Source organism: Macrotis lagotis, chromosome 5 (assembly GCF_037893015.1).
Source record: "Macrotis lagotis isolate mMagLag1 chromosome 5, bilby.v1.9.chrom.fasta, whole genome shotgun sequence".
Classification (NCBI taxonomy): domain Eukaryota; kingdom Metazoa; phylum Chordata; class Mammalia; order Peramelemorphia; family Peramelidae; genus Macrotis; species Macrotis lagotis.
In genome coordinates, this window is record NC_133662.1 from 249,280,316 (window position 1) to 249,295,899 (window position 15,584).

The 15,584-nt window shown below is 40.6% G+C and overlaps 1 protein-coding gene and 1 long non-coding RNA gene across 6 annotated transcripts in view; one reads left to right on the forward strand and one right to left on the reverse strand.

Annotated features, from left to right (window-relative positions):
* LOC141488899 (uncharacterized) overlaps positions 1–10,507 on the forward strand; it is a 15,378-nt gene extending 4,871 nt beyond the window's left edge. The window contains exons 2-3 of the long non-coding RNA XR_012468841.1: positions 318–513; positions 10,421–10,507. This is a non-coding gene — a long non-coding RNA (uncharacterized LOC141488899). The remainder of the gene's footprint in view (positions 1–317; positions 514–10,420) is intronic.
* Positions 1–15,584, reverse strand: part of AUTS2 (activator of transcription and developmental regulator AUTS2) — a 1,198,592-nt gene that overhangs the window by 144,983 nt on the left and 1,038,025 nt on the right. The gene's annotated exons all lie outside the window — the stretch shown is intronic.

Consider the following 15,584-nt stretch of genomic DNA (forward strand, 5'->3'; position numbering starts at 1 on the left):
CTTATTCATGAGACCCCTGTTTCAAAGTTTCCCCTTCCAAGGCGGAAGACTGAGGTTGCAATACCCTAGGCTTCTCTAACTCTGGAGTCAGAGTGTGTGTGACCCTAACTTTGATTCAGGGGAATATGAGATGACAGAAAAGAGAGGTGAACAATCTTTCATGCTAGTCTCAACTGGTGTAATAATAATAATAATAATAATAATAGGTAACATTTATATAGCACTTATGTTGAACTAAGCACTTTACAAATATAACCTTATTTGATCCTCATAACAAGTCTGAGAGATAGGAGATAATATTATGTTTATTTTTATAGATGCGGAAACTAAGGCAGAAAGAGGTTGAGTGACTTGCCCAGAGTCATACATCTGGTGAACATCTGGGGTCAGATTCAAACTTAGGTCTTCCTGATGTCAAGAGCTCAAGGTCAAGAGTTCAATCTACTGTGCCACTCACTGCATATATGCATATATCTTTATATATTAAATATATGAATATTAATATATGTGCAGGTATGTATATTCATAAAAACATCAAGAAACATAAAGAACATTTTATGAGGAATGAGTCTGGAGAGAAATCATTAAGAATGATGACTTGAGGGGCAGCTAGGTGGTGTAGTGGATAGAGCACTGGCCCTGGAGTCAGGAGTACCTGGGTTCAAATCTGGTCTCAGACACTTAATAATTACCTAGCTGCGTGGCCTTGGGCAAGCCACTTAACCCCATTTGCCTTGCAAAAACCTAAAAAAAATAAAATAAAATAAAATAAAATAAAAAAAAGAATGATGACTTGAAGGAAACTGAAGATACTGATTTTTTCCCCCTGTTAAATCTAAGGAAAGAACAGAGGGAATGAAGATGGAGATTTTTTTCCCCTAGGACTATTGAAACTTTTTGTCTTGTAAAGAGAATTTTAATAAAGATGCTTTGTCATCCTCGGTCAGTGGGGGTTCTCAAAATGTGGTCCTGGGATGCCCGAGGACCTCCAAATTCCTTTTAGGGAGACCACAAAGTCAAAACTAATTTCAGAAAATTATGAAAATGTTTTCATTCAAACAGGGAATGTTTAAAGAACCCTCATAGACAGTAGCTATTGGGGGGAGGAGGGCTCAATAATTTAAAGAATTATTAATTATTTGATTCTGAGACCAAAAAGTTTGAGAACCATTGTCCTGAATGAACCAGGGATCTTGTTTTCAGAAGTGAGGTCACTTATCATTTAAGAAAAGATGTGTAATGGCTTTAGTTACGATTATTCTCATATTTAACATACTGTAAGTTGCTATTTATATCTTTTTATTATTTATTTCAATATTTAAAGTTCTCTATTCAGTATTTACTTAACTCTAGGAGATGAAAGTATTTATTGTAGGGAGCTATTTGTATCTAGTTAGGTAGATAAAACACTTATTTATTAAGTACTCAAATGATCAAATAAAATATGTAAATACTTAGCAAACCCATAGAAATGTTAGCTCCTATTTTTTAATCAAATAAATAATATTTGATGAATGGGGGTAGGGGTTGTGTTTAACTGATTAAGAAGCTTGTTAAAATCTCATTAAGTAATAAGGAAATAAACCTACTTCTGAATTATTCTCCAGTTTAAGGATAAGAAAGGACTGTTGGATATGGAGGACCAAGACTCATCTTGGAGAATTCAAATCTGGCCTCAGACATCACTAGCTGTGTGACCCTAGACAAATCACTTTGCTCTGTTTGTCTCAGTTTCCTTATCTGTTGAATGAGATGGAGAAGGAGATGGCCAACTATTTCAGTCTCTTGGCCAAGAAAACCCCAAATGGAGTCATGAAGAGCCAGACTTGATTAAACAAGTAACAGCAAAGAATATAAAGAATAAAAATAGGAATGAATCAAGGAAGAGGCTGAGGATTGAGACCCAAGTGGAAGTGGTGCCCTGGATGACCCTGCTCCTTGTGAAGGCTTGTTACATATCCATGTGTTAGCTTCCCCAAGGCCAAAGTCAGTGCTCTAAACATGGCGGGCGTCTTGTCCAAAGCTTGAGGCAAATGGCTGCTCTTCTGATTGGGGGTATCTAGTCTGACTCTTCAAATAACATCAAATGAGGAAATCATAGCTCCTAGCTGAGAAAAGTCCATTTCCCCCTTTCTCATTAGTGAAGCTTGCTTTTTTTCTTGTGTTCTTAACCAGAAAGCGGGGAGGCAAAGGCGCCTTAGGAGGTAAACTGCTGGGAGCAGAAAAGGTCTAAAAGGGCTGTCTTGGCAAATAAGCTCCCACACTTGAGGCTGGCAGCAGTTTCTTTTGGAAAAGTAGATTTGCTTTTTGCTGAAAACCTTCCCAGTCACCCCCAGTCTTGTTCTAGTGACTTCCAGACTCAGCAGTAAAACACAAAAAACAAGTATCTCATTGGAAAATCTAAAAGATGTTTATAGCCCAGAAGGCAGGTTATAACAAGGCATTTTCCCATTTAAATACAGTAGACCTCTGCAGTGAGTACATTTTTCTTGCTAGACAGTGGGTCAATCATGTCCCCTGAAACCTCCTTACAAACAACAGAAGTCGAATAAAACAGTTAGCCTATAAGAGGGGGGGTTAACCTGGTCCTCTGACACCAAACTCACAAAGAAACTGCTGTATTACTAATAAACAAATCAACAGCACCCATCACTAACAGGTGACCTTAGTTGAAAGCTCTGGTGCTTTTCTTGATATCTTCTATCTCCCCCACCTTGAATTATCAGTATCTTTTACTTTTTGGAATCATTTTGCATAAAATTTACCTTTCCATCAATGACTCAGTAAGCATTTATTAAACATCTATTATCTGTCTGCTAGACACTGGGCTGAGCAGATGGTTTAGGTTTAGTTAGGAGAGTCACGTCCACATAATGAGTATTAGGTACTTGGAGGCACCAGCAGCTAAGGGTCATTGGGAAAGGCTTCATGTAGGAAGAGACCTTTGAGTTGACTTCTGAAGGACATGAGGGATTTTGAGAGATGATGTGGAAAAGGAAACGTATTGAGGATGGCCAGCTAAAAAGGCAAGAAGATGACAGATAAGAGAGATGGAATTTCATGCCTAAAGGCCATCCACAAGACCATCTACTTGTGGACATCCAGAATCCCCCCCTCCTACCCCAGTGTAATGTAAGCTCCTTGAGGGTTAACATTCTTTGTATCCCCAGGACCTAGCACAGCTAATTGATCAATTAATTGTTGCCACTCCAGAGCTGAGTACTTAATAAATATAAGCTGAATTTAATTGAATTTCAAATGACTCAACACTTCACACACATGTTATCTGTTCTACTCTTTTATAAAGCAGAAAAGGGGAGAGGAATGTTTTTTCTCTTAGGTGGAAAGACTGAGGCAGAGGGATCTTCCATGGCTACTTGAGTGAGGAATCTAATATTAGAATCAGAGATCTTCAGAGCAAATAGGGATCTCAGAGATGGCAGAAAAGTCTTTCATTTTACAGATAAAGGAATAAAAACCCTAAGAAAAGCAATCATTTGCCCAAGGCCATACAACCAGCTAGTGATAGAAGCCTAGTCTCTGGGGCTCCTTCCACAATAGTGTGATGCTGTAGACAAAACTCTTTCTACCAGGAAGAATTCAACAAGTTCTCCACTCAGGCAAACTATGACATTTAAAATGCATATGTATATGTACATGTACATGTATATCTATATGTATATGTATATCTATATAGATATACATAACCATTTACAGTAGGTCACATCAAAAGTCTGTAAATTCATGATGAAAGGGGTGATTAGAGAAATCTGAGAAGACTTGAATGAACTGATGCAGAGCTAAGTCAGCAGAACCAAGAGAAAGACTGATACTGTACTAGTGATGTAATAAAAAAAAGGAAAGACTTGGAGAGACTTTGTGAAGCTGTTGGCTGCAGTGATCAAACATTCTTCTGGAGTACTGATGCTTCAGATAGAGCAGGGATGTGATGAGGATGCAGAATGAAATGTTTATTTTTGGACATGACCAATACGAGGATTTGTTTTGCTTGACTGCACATATTTGTTAGATCGCACCCCCACTCCCCCATTGTGAGAGAAAGTAATATTTTGTTACTCGAAAAAATTAATAGAAAACAAAAGTGAAAATATCTCAATCTGAAATTTCAATTAATCTATCAGGCAACTCTGTAACAGGTATCATAACAGATCTTGTAGAAATAAAGGCAAACATGGAAAGGTCTGTGCTCTTTCAAATGAACAGATTGAGCCTTGGCTGACATTTTATAATTGAAGAAACGGAGGCTTAGGTGAAGCGGCTTGCCCAGGGTCACACAACTAGTAGTGTATGGGCCAATCCATCCCATCTGAGGCCAAAGAGAAAATTCATCTTATCCTTTCTTCATGAGAGGTATCTTCAAGTATGTGAAATTAGCATGTCCCCCAAGGTCTCTCTTGGTTAAATCTCCAGTACTTCCAAGCATGACTGTGGGGTCTGGTTGCTTTTCTCTCTCTCTCTGGTTTGTCATTATTCCTAAAAATGAGGCACCCAGAGTTGAACCTGTTGCTTGAGGTAGGGGGCTTGGGGGGGGGGGGTCTGGTCAGGAAAGAAAAACTCATGCAAGGCAGCTCATGGTCCAATCTTCCTGTTACAAAACGTTCTGTGTTAGAAAGGGGCTCTTCCCAATCTTTCTGGAAATCAAGGAACTGGGACAGAGTTCTTGTTTGAAAATGTTTCCTTTCTGTGATTAGACCTCAGAGAAGAACAATGAGCACAAATCCATACTCCATAGACTGCTTTATGATTAAATAATATGCTAGCAAAATTGAAGTAGTAAGGGTCATACTTAAAAATGAAAGCGGGTGAAAACAATGAGAAACCCCACAATAGTTGCTCAGTAAGGGAGAGGGAAGAAGGGTGGGACTGGGGGAAAAAAAGTATGAAATTATAAGGTTTTATCACTTTATTTATAAACCAAACAACAGCAAGGACCGCAAAAGAGTCACAGGCTGTAATTTATTCCAATGAAGTGTGACATTAGTGGTCACCTTAAGTATTGGTTTTTACAATGCATTTATTACACGGTCAATCATGTCATATTTGGATCAAAGACTGTGGGTTAACTTGGCAGGTATCATTACAGACTGACCAGGTCAATTACAGCCCCACTGCAGGTTCTAGAAGGGACAGGAAGGACCCAAAAGACACTGAGGGTTGGATCTTGTCTCTGGACAGTCACTTTCCTCATTAAATTGTGATCTCTTTGAGAATAGAGAGATTCTTTTCTTTGCCACCCCCCTCCGGCCCCCAGCCCTAATCAGTATATAGATATACTTGGAGCTTAATAAGTCCTTGTGGGTTTATTGCTTGAATGTCAAACTTGGGCGTTGCCTACCAGTTGAAAATACTTTGTATTTATTTTATATACCAAAACAAGCATTTATTAAGTACTTACTATATACCTGACACTTTGCTAAGCCTTGAAGAAGCAAAGAAACATACCTACTAAAATGTATGGACTATTGTTTCTCCTATCAGAATACAAGTTCCATGAGGGCAGGGGGTGATGGTGTTTAATTTCTGGCTAGCACAGTATCTTACAAACAGTAGGCATTTAATAAATGCTTATTAATTGACTGACTTGGTCTTAACATACTGGGAACTTGCAACTGAGAGCAAAGTCAACACAAGGAGATTTATTTCTAGGCAAGTATTTTACCAAAAGAGTCTGGAAAATGATAGTAACTATATATCTACATGGCATGTCATGGTTTGCAAAGCACTTTCCTCATTAACCTATGTATTATTATTCCTATTTTACAGATGAGGAAATTTAGCAGAGTACAGGGGAATTTCCCAAGCCCCTGCAGGAGTAAGAGCCAGAGAGAGAAAGGATCTAAACACTGGTTTTTCCTGATACTAAGTCCATTATTATTTTAAGACATCAACAAGCTATTTCTATCCTTAATGCTGGATAGTTAATATTTATATGGTTAACAAATTTGAAAATTTGTAAAGTAATTTGCATATATTTGATTCCCATACAGAAAACCTGATATTTCCCCAACTCACCTCCACCCCCAGGAGTTGCTTTCTAAGTTTGGAGAAGTCCTTCATTCCTCCCCCAAATTTAGCCTTTGTAAGCTACAGAAGGTGGGCAGTTGCATGGAAGTCATTCCAGGTGTTTTCACTAAAAAGTTGCCTACCAAGGTTCAAAAGAGCTTCTGCTCCTGCTGGGAGTTTTGGACTGAAGACTCAATGCTTGGAAGGAGGACCCGGTCAGCTGTTGTTTCAGGCAAACTAATTAAGCTGAAAGGGTTGTAGATCAAAGAGGATATTTTCCTTCCATTCATGTTTGAGGCAGTGTGGTATAATAAGGGTTCAGAGAGCCTGGGTTCGATCACCTCTGACCTTGACTAAGTATGACCTTGGACAAATCTTTTCTAGGCCTGCTTCCTCACTGGCAAAACAAATAGGTTGTTCTAGCTGTTTATCATTCCAATTCTGAATGGTGATTGTATCATCTCTCTTATTAGCACACCTTTAGAGCCATTGAGTCCTCTGATTTTAATCCCACCTTCTTTGTGAAGCTCAACTGGTTTTCCAGGGCATGGCCCTGGCTCATTTCAAGAAGAGTTATACCCTATCTGATATGGTTGGAGGTGCGTATAAAAATGACTATACAAATTTAGAGACTGGATATATTTTTGCCAGTCTGCTCTTCTTCACAAAGGTTCTGTTGGTGAAGGAAATAACATTTAACCACAGACTTAGAGCTAGAAGCATCTCATTGGCCTCATGGAGGCCAATCTTATTTTACAGAAGGAGAAACTGAGGTAGAGTGGTTAATGACTTGTCTAGGGTCATATAGCTGGGAAGTATTACCTCCTCATCAGTGATAAATGACTACATGAACCCAGAGTAAATGAGAAAATGATTCCCTCAGCCTGGGTTGGTGATTTATTAGATGACATCTCCATCATTCGGTTCCAAGATGGGGCTCTTTTAGTGCCTGCCTTCAAATGAGGAACTGAGCTCTGGGTGAAGCGCTATAAGGAAAACTGGGTCCCTTCCTTCAAGATGTTTATAGTCTACATGAAGAGTAGCTATACAATGACATTAAGGTAAAAATCTGAGTGACCAGAGGAGGGTGACAGTAGAGAAGATCCAGGTTCTGTCTGTAGTAAGAGTTGGCTTGAAATCCTGAGTAACCATAAAATGAGCTGCCACACTTGAAATAGTTGGACTCTAGATCCATGACCCTAAGGCTTATGTCAATGGAAATCTTGAATGGTCAGAAAGGCCTACATCAAACGGTCTCGAAAGCCAGTGGACTCCACTGACATCCTAATGGTTCAGAGCGTTTTTGTTCCATTCCATTGGGATAATCCCCTTCTCATCTCCCTTCAACCCAGAACAGAGATTTCCCCTCTGGCTCCCAGAGAGCACTTGTGGACCCAGCCATCCATAGGAAGCTTTCAATATGGATAACAGCATGGTAACAACCCCTGTGGCCCACCAAGTAGTGGACTGGAAAACCAGTTTAGCTTCGCAAAGAAGGTGGGATTAAAATCAGAGGACTCAATGGCTCAGCTGGCCATGCATTTTAAGGTTTGTGAATAATAAAAGGGTAGCTTGTAATTCTCCTAAAAAATGAAATTTCTCCATTTCTGCAGAATAAACAAAAACAGAACAATACATTAGCTCTGCAATGTGTCTCTGCATTATGGCCTCAGACAGTCATTAAAGCGGGAGCTTATCCATGACAGATTTTTCTCCCCCGAAAAAATAAGAAAAACATGAAGCCATACGTTGGTTTCCATTTCCTTCCCACTCTCTATCTGCATGTGGTTGATGCATATTAAGCCGGCAGAGCCAATTTCTCAGATCCTGGGCTCCTGTTTGCCACGGTCTGCACACCCAGAACCCTGGGTCTTAAACCGCATCTCGGAGTTTTCTGGGCAGCCCCAGGGGATGAAATTAAAAGCATTTTATCTTATTTTATTTTTTTCTGCTCCACATTTTAGAACAGGAAGGAAGAGAAGGAGGAGGAGGGGAAAGAAGTCTTTCATAATCATGTCATCTTAATTGTAGGAGGTCACTTTGAGAGGTTGCTTAGTTTGGGATTCAGAGCTGAAAAGCTCAAAGCAACATCTTATATAGCCAGAAAAACGATCAAAAGATGCTCAGGAATGAAGTGTCTCTCAGACCCTCATGGTTGGAATGCCTAATATCTTGCTTAAAGGGGAACATGATTGGCTTAAGGGGCTTCCCATATCTTCATATGCTATGGGGCCTTCCACCTAGTCTCTCCAAGGCCAACAGAAGAGATCTGGATAAAGGATTTTTAGATACAGTCAGTTCCATGAACTATTATGGCCCAATCAATGGTCTCTCTCCCCCATAGTGGATCAGCTGCCAAGTACCTCCCCTTACCAAACCTCTCATAGCTATCCCCTTCTCTCCAAATTCTAGTTCAGGTCTTCCAACCCAAACTTAGCCCTCTTGGTCTCTCTTGATCTTCCAAAATCCATTTAATTCCTGCCATACCAACATTTCTAAAATACAGATTTGACCTCATCACTTCTCCATTCAAAAATATCTTCAATGGTCCTCCATTGCCTCTAGAATAAACTACAATATTCTCCCTTTCCACTGAAGGTCCTCCATAATCCAGTTTGAACTTGCCTTTTCTAGTTTACTTAGTTCTATTGACCTTGATTCATTCTCCATCTCTATGTTATCAGGTCAGCCTGATGGTCATTTTCTGCACACAACAATCCACCCCTTCTCTGTGTCTTGGAGCAGGTGGTCTTTTCTATCTGGTGTCTACTCCTTCAACTGTTACCTTCTGGAATCTCTAGCTTCCTTCAAGTTACATCTCAGGTGCCCCCTCCTACACACCTTTTCTGATCCAGACCACCCACTCCCTGCTTCTAACAAATACTTCCTTCCTCTTGAAAATAATGTTAAATTATATCATATTTCAAGTTACTTCTCTGTAAGGGGTCACTTCTATCAGGTAGAAAGTAAGTTCTTCAAGAGCTGGGCAGATTTCATTTTCTTTTCAATCCTAGTCTTAGAAGACTGTGGAGAATATTCCAGGCACATGCTTCATATATGATTTTTTTAGGTTTTTGCAAGGCAAACGGGGTTAAGTGGCTTGCCCAAGGCCACACAGCTAGGTAATTATTAAGTGTCTGAGGTTGGATTTGAACCCAGGTACTCCTGACTCCAGGGCCAGTGCTTTACCCACTATGCCACCTAGCCGCCCCCATATATGATTCTTAAAGTGAAATGAATGAATGGATTAAAAACTATGGTCAATTTTCCAAAGGTCTGATCTGATGGGAGTGATCTAGGATCCTGGATCAATTAATAAACATTTATTAAATACTTCCTGTATACACATATAAGCATACATACATGTGTCAATCTCAATGGAATAAAATACAATGTAAACTACTTAAAAACAAGACTGCTTCATTTTTCCTCTTCATATCTCAAACCTCTAGGACAAGGCTTGGAACATAGAAAGCAATTCTGCTTAATTGATTTGAATTTCCTTTTTCCATTCTCTTCTCAGTGAGATGTAGTGCTGTCCCAAAATGCTTCATTTAAGAAGCAGAGTGGTGGGAAGCAAAGTGAATAAGGGGATATGGCATTTGAAACATGTGAGGAAGGGAGGGAGAGAGAGACGGGACATAGAGAGACAGAGAGAAGAGACAAAGATTGAAAAACAGAGCAACAAAGAGGCAGAGTGAGACAGGGACACAAGAAAAACAGAATCAAAAGAGAGGAGACAGAGAGAAGGAGGTGGAAGGGAGAGAGAGAGAAAGTAGAAGAAAGGAGATACAGAGGAAGGGAGAGAATGACAGAGAACAGAGAGAAGAAAGAGAAAGAGGAAAGGAAACAGAAAGAAAGAGGGAGAAAGGGTAAGAGACAGAAAAGGGAAAAGGAAAGAGACAAAAAGAAGGGAGTAGGAATGGAGAGAAAGATGGACATTCAGAAACAGAGGAAGGAGAAGAGAAGAGATGGAGTAAGGGGGAATACAGAAAAACAGAGAAAGAGACAGAGAAAAGATAGGGGAGGCAGAGAAAGAGAAAGGAGACAGAGGGAAGGAGGAATGGAGAGACAGAGAGAAAGAGAGGGTGAGGGGTAGGCAAGATACCTAGAGAGAGGACAGAGAAACAGAGAAAGACAGACAGGAGCAGAGAGGACATGATCACTGAGAATAGTTGGGTGATGTTCTTCAACAGGCATCTGCTGATGGATAGCATCAGTTCCATCCAACCCAATGTCTTACTATGTTGCAACAAATTCTCCTTCAGTTATCCAGCTGCTTAGCTAATCAGATATGATTACATTCTCTGTTTCCCTTTCCAGTTCCTTCTGTTGATCTTGCTATGAAAAAAGAATCTGATGATTTCTTTCTAAATATTTCACTTCTCTTACAAAGGTCTGTGCTTTACATTCTGGGGAGATGCTACTGCTCAGTCTGCAATGGATGGAAACTCTCCTGTTTCCTTGAAGAAAAAACAAGCTGATGTGAGCTTCCCAGGACTCAGAGGAAGATCCATGCATGCAATATAGGAATGGCAGGCAGGACAGACCACCTATGTTTGAGGACATCTGCTGATAGATGACTACATCCTCTTCATATTGCTGGCCCTTAAATCCCAGGAGGGATGCTTGGATGGACCCCCAATGACCTGAGACCCACTCAGTCTTTTAAAGTGGGAAAAGGAGGAGGCACCCACGAAGGGAAGGACCTGACCTATGTGGAAATGCCCATTCCTTTCACTAGGTCTCAGTTCTCTGACTCTTGTTTCATTTTTATATTTGCATCCTCAGCACCTAGCAGAGAACCACCAAGTAAATGTTTGTTGACTGTCTGATTGATCTGTTAAATGGAACTGCTCTTCAAGGTCCCTTCTAGTTCTAAAGTTTATGTTTCCAGGACGAGCAACAAAGAATAAAATTGTGAACTTCTGTCTTGGAGATAGAAAACAGGACAGGCTATTAATGAAGAGTTCACTGCTTGAGGCCTCTGTCCTGTTTGTAGGGTTTCCACAGGTATCCGTTTCCATTCAGACTAGAACTGGCCCAGAACGACGGGAAACACACCATCCTGATAGAGGGTCACAACTTTGGGTCCCCAAATTCAGTTTACCTGGGGACTTCTCATTTTACACTCCATCTTCCCCTGGCTTGGTTCAGGAAGTTGTCTCCTTGTAGAATATGGTTAGGGGAGAGATCTAAGGGAAGAGATGGTGGAAGAAGAGCCAGGGATGGGGAATGGGATGTATCTGGGCAGAGCCAACAAACTTCAAACACTGTAAAAGAGTCCATCATAGTTTTTCATAATTTATTGGTCAGAAGGCTCCTTCACTTACTTTCCATTCCTGTCAAACTGGCTGGCTAGCTTTTCCAAGTCCACAACATTCCATCCCCCAGTTAGATGCTTTGGAGGAGGTGGCCCCTTGTGTCTTGAAAACAACAGGGTTCAAGAATGCTTCCTAAATGGTGTCTTTACTGACTCCTCCCCTTTAATTATTAACAGTCTCTGCCTTTTGAAATTCCTCTACATTATATTAATGTAACTGGATATATGCTGATTCCCTCTCAGAAGAATGTAAACTTCTCGAGGGGAGGGGTTGTTTCCACTTTGGTTTTCTCTCTCCAGAGCTGAGCCTAACTGGTGTCTAGTAAGTGATTTTTAGCCTTTTGGGAGAAGGTGATATTAAACATAGATATGTATCTAAAAGACTCTGTATTGCACATGCTTCTTGAGTTGGGAATTCAGATATATATTTCTGAAACATGACTTTGTGAGACCTTATCCCTCTCTCTCTGATTGGCTACATGGAATCTTTTGGGTTTGAATTTGCAGGAGTATATAAAAAGTATTACAAAGTGATAAATGAAACTCTGGGCCAGAGTTTGACCTTGAACGCTTAAATGGAAACAGAGTACTATTATAGACATAACGAATAGTTGTTGAGTTGTTTTACAGTTATGTCTGACTCTTCATGACCCCCATTTGGGGTTTTCTTGGCAAAGATGCTGGAGCAGTTTGCCTACAGATGAGGAAACTGAGACATAGATGAAGTGACTTGCCCAGGGTCACCCAGTAAGAGTCAGAGGCCAGATCTGAACTCATGAAGACTCATCATCCTGACTCCAGACCTTCACTCTGTTTATTGAACCACTATGTCACCTAGCTGCCCCTTTACTCAGGTGCCCTAACTTTAATGTTACTCCCCATTAGGGCAGGAATTATATTTCTTTTTGCTTTCAGTGTGTAGTATAGTAAGTAACAATTGGCATGTGGTTACAAAGGCTTATTGACTTGTTTATACACTATATCCCCAGCTACCATTTTGTTTTTATAGCCCCTAGAACAGTGCCTAGTACATAGAGGATCTTAAATGTTTGTTGACTAATTGAGATTGCAATTTTTTTTCTACCAAGGATCATGATACGACAATAAAAAACTTCTCCTGAACCATAGATCTGAGGTTTATGTTGTGGGGTCCCACTCTTCAGAGGCTCATGATGTCAAACTGACTTTTGGGGAACCTTCTGGACCTCCTTTTACTATGCTAGCTTCATATGTTCAGCTACAAATCCATCCTTTCACCAGTGTTTTGCTCTCTAGAAGCCAGGATTGACTTTATGGAACAATTTAAAAAACAGAAATGGGCAATTTTTCAAGTAATTATGAACAAAAATGTCAAACAGGAAGGCAGAGACTGGCTACCCTACTAAGCGGGCCACTGAGGCAGAAAATATATGTCACAGAGGATAACCAGAAAGAAAGGATGAGCTCCTTGTCATCAACTCAACATTTGCTTGCTTATAAAACTCTTCCCTAATGAACTGGCCTGGGTGGCTGGATTTACATAATAAATGCGGCTGCTTTCAAATGTCTGAATTCAATTTCATTTCCAGAGCTTAGCTGTGGTGAAGTATGTTAGCCTTAAAATACCGTTGGAACAAGAATGACAGAGTCTCAGTATCTGCTCACTAATGGAGTGTCTTCAGGTGAGAGAGTGAAAACACCATGACCTATATTTTGCAGAGGGGGGAGAATGAGACAGAGGTAAATTAAGTCACATGGGAAAGAACTAGGGTATGAAGCCACATCTCCATGACTAGTGGTCTTCCCAACACAGGAATAGGAATGTTCACTTCAGGAAGGAAATTGATGACATGGCTAAAGAGGAGCCACAAGAAGAAAACAAAAATGGCGAGGGAACCCACAACTGGGAGTGTTTAGCTTGGAGATGTGATCTAAACAGTCATAGATCATAGGACTCAGAACTGGGAAGAATGTCAAGAGGCCATATGGTCAGAGCTATACATGAACAGAATGCTCATTCTCACAGAGGAAAGATCTGAGCCTGGTTTTTCTGACTGTAGAATTGGGACTTTATCATTCATTCTGGACCTCAAAGGCTAACACTTGTTCTGCATGGTTCCAGAGAATAGTTCTAGGAGAAAAGAGTAGAAGTGTTTAAGAGGACAATGTCAACCCAAAATAAGGAGACATCTACCAACTAAGAAATCTGAAAATGGAATGGGATGCCCTGGGAAGGAGTTGGTTGCCCTTCCCTTGTGGTTTCAACCAAAGGCTGGATGGTGACCACTGGTTTGTGACACACTTAAGAGGATTACTGACCAGGTGGGGGCTGGATTACATGACCTCTGAGGTCATTTTCAACTTTGAGATCTAGACTTTTGTGCAAACCATTTTAAGGTAGGAGGAGTGGGGAGGTTGCTATCTTCAGTCTTCTAAACACCTCCCTTGAAGTTCATCTCCCCAAAGGATGGAAAGAATTTTTTTAAGTCATATAGTTTCGGAGAGTAGAGCACATTTCTAATAGTTCCTTTCCCTCTACCTTTTCAGGTAATATCTTTTTGGGCTATAGAAAGAAATAGGTCATAAAAAGTAATTAGAAAAGGGGGGGGAGTTATTTCTGCAATGTGAACGAGCAGGGAGGGGTTCAGGGGGAATAGAGGAACCAAACTAGAAATCAGGTCAGACAAACCCTGCATTTGTCTGACCTGGATAAAGAGAGGGCGGGGGGGGGGGCGGGCGGGGAGAGGGGGGAGAGAGAGAGAGAGAGACAGAGAGAGACAGAGAGAGAGAGAGAGAGAGAGAGAGACAGAGAGATATGTTCACCAACAACGGAATATCCAGGGTCAAATCTGCCCTTCCTTTGGTTGAGATGATTATGATGGTGGGATTAGGAAAACCTGGCAAGTCAATCAAGGTCATGACAAATTTTGCAGAGTTCAGTCCGCAATGCAGAAAACTGTCTTGCACTGGGGTCCTTCAGAGTTGACTTGGTGCCTGTTTATCAGCAGAAATGTCTGAACCAGAAAGTGAAAATATTCATACGCTCCATCTGCTTGGGTCATTATAAGTCCCCTGTCTCTCCAACTGAGAAGTATCTTCCAATTTTAGTAGCTAAGATAGTACAAATGGCTTAAACATGTCAACCTAAGATGACCTAAGTGTTTTGGTGACCTTCTTGTGTGAGGTGAGCCATGGGGTTTTGGGGTGAAGTAGAAAATAGCTTAATTAACTGTACTAGAGCTTAACCTTCTTCCCTTTGAAGTCGATGCTCTAGATTTATTTTTTTTTAAATTTGGACCAATAAGTTTTATTGGGTAAAGGGAGCTTCTGATAGGGAAATTCCCTCTATCAATCAGATTTGATACTCACTCTGCCACTGAGAAGGGAGTGTGGTGCTGTGGAAAGATCACAGCTCTATGAAATAACAGAAATGCTGTGTCCAGCAAGTAGCAGAGTGACTGCCTAGTGGGTTATGTCCCTCTTAGAAGTTTCCTTGGTAGGTACTTTAAGAAGGAAGAGGACTCCCAGAGTCAGAAGTATAGTCCTCCCCATCTGCTCTAACCCCAAGAGAAGGGTAGGAGATATTTTGCTGTAAACACTTTTAAGTTTGAATCCATTCTCCCATTCTCAGGGACTGAGTGGGTGTGTGTCTCCAGGACTGAGACATTCAGTTCTTGCTATACCATCTCCTCTAACACACATTCACACACAAATATATACGCAAGAAATATCTTTGGCTTTAGAGTCAGAGGACTTGGGTCCAAATCCCCTTTTGAGGACTGTGTGACCTTGGGCAATTCACCTACAATCTCTCTGAATATCTATTTCCTCATCTATAGAATGAGGGGGTCTGCTTGTGAAACTCAATACTTAGCTCAAATCTAGTTATCCGTAGATGACCTCTTGGACCAACTATAATATCATTCTATATCTACTCCTTAGGTACGATGATGATGATAATACCTAACATTTCTATAGCTTCTTAGACATGAATTAAGACTAGACAGTAGCTGAGGTCCAGCTGAGTATTTTAAAATTCTATAAAATGGATATTAATATGACTTGTGATATCTCTCCTTGGGGTACTGTTGTGAAGAAAACACTTTGTAAACCACCAAAATCCAAGAGACAGCAGTTGTTACTAAAAGAATTTCAGCCCTTCAGAATCTGAGCTAAGGAAAATGCTGTCCAGACTGGACCATGCACGTACTGTGGTCAATAACCAATTAGGGACGGATCCCAAAAGGAGCCAAAGCTC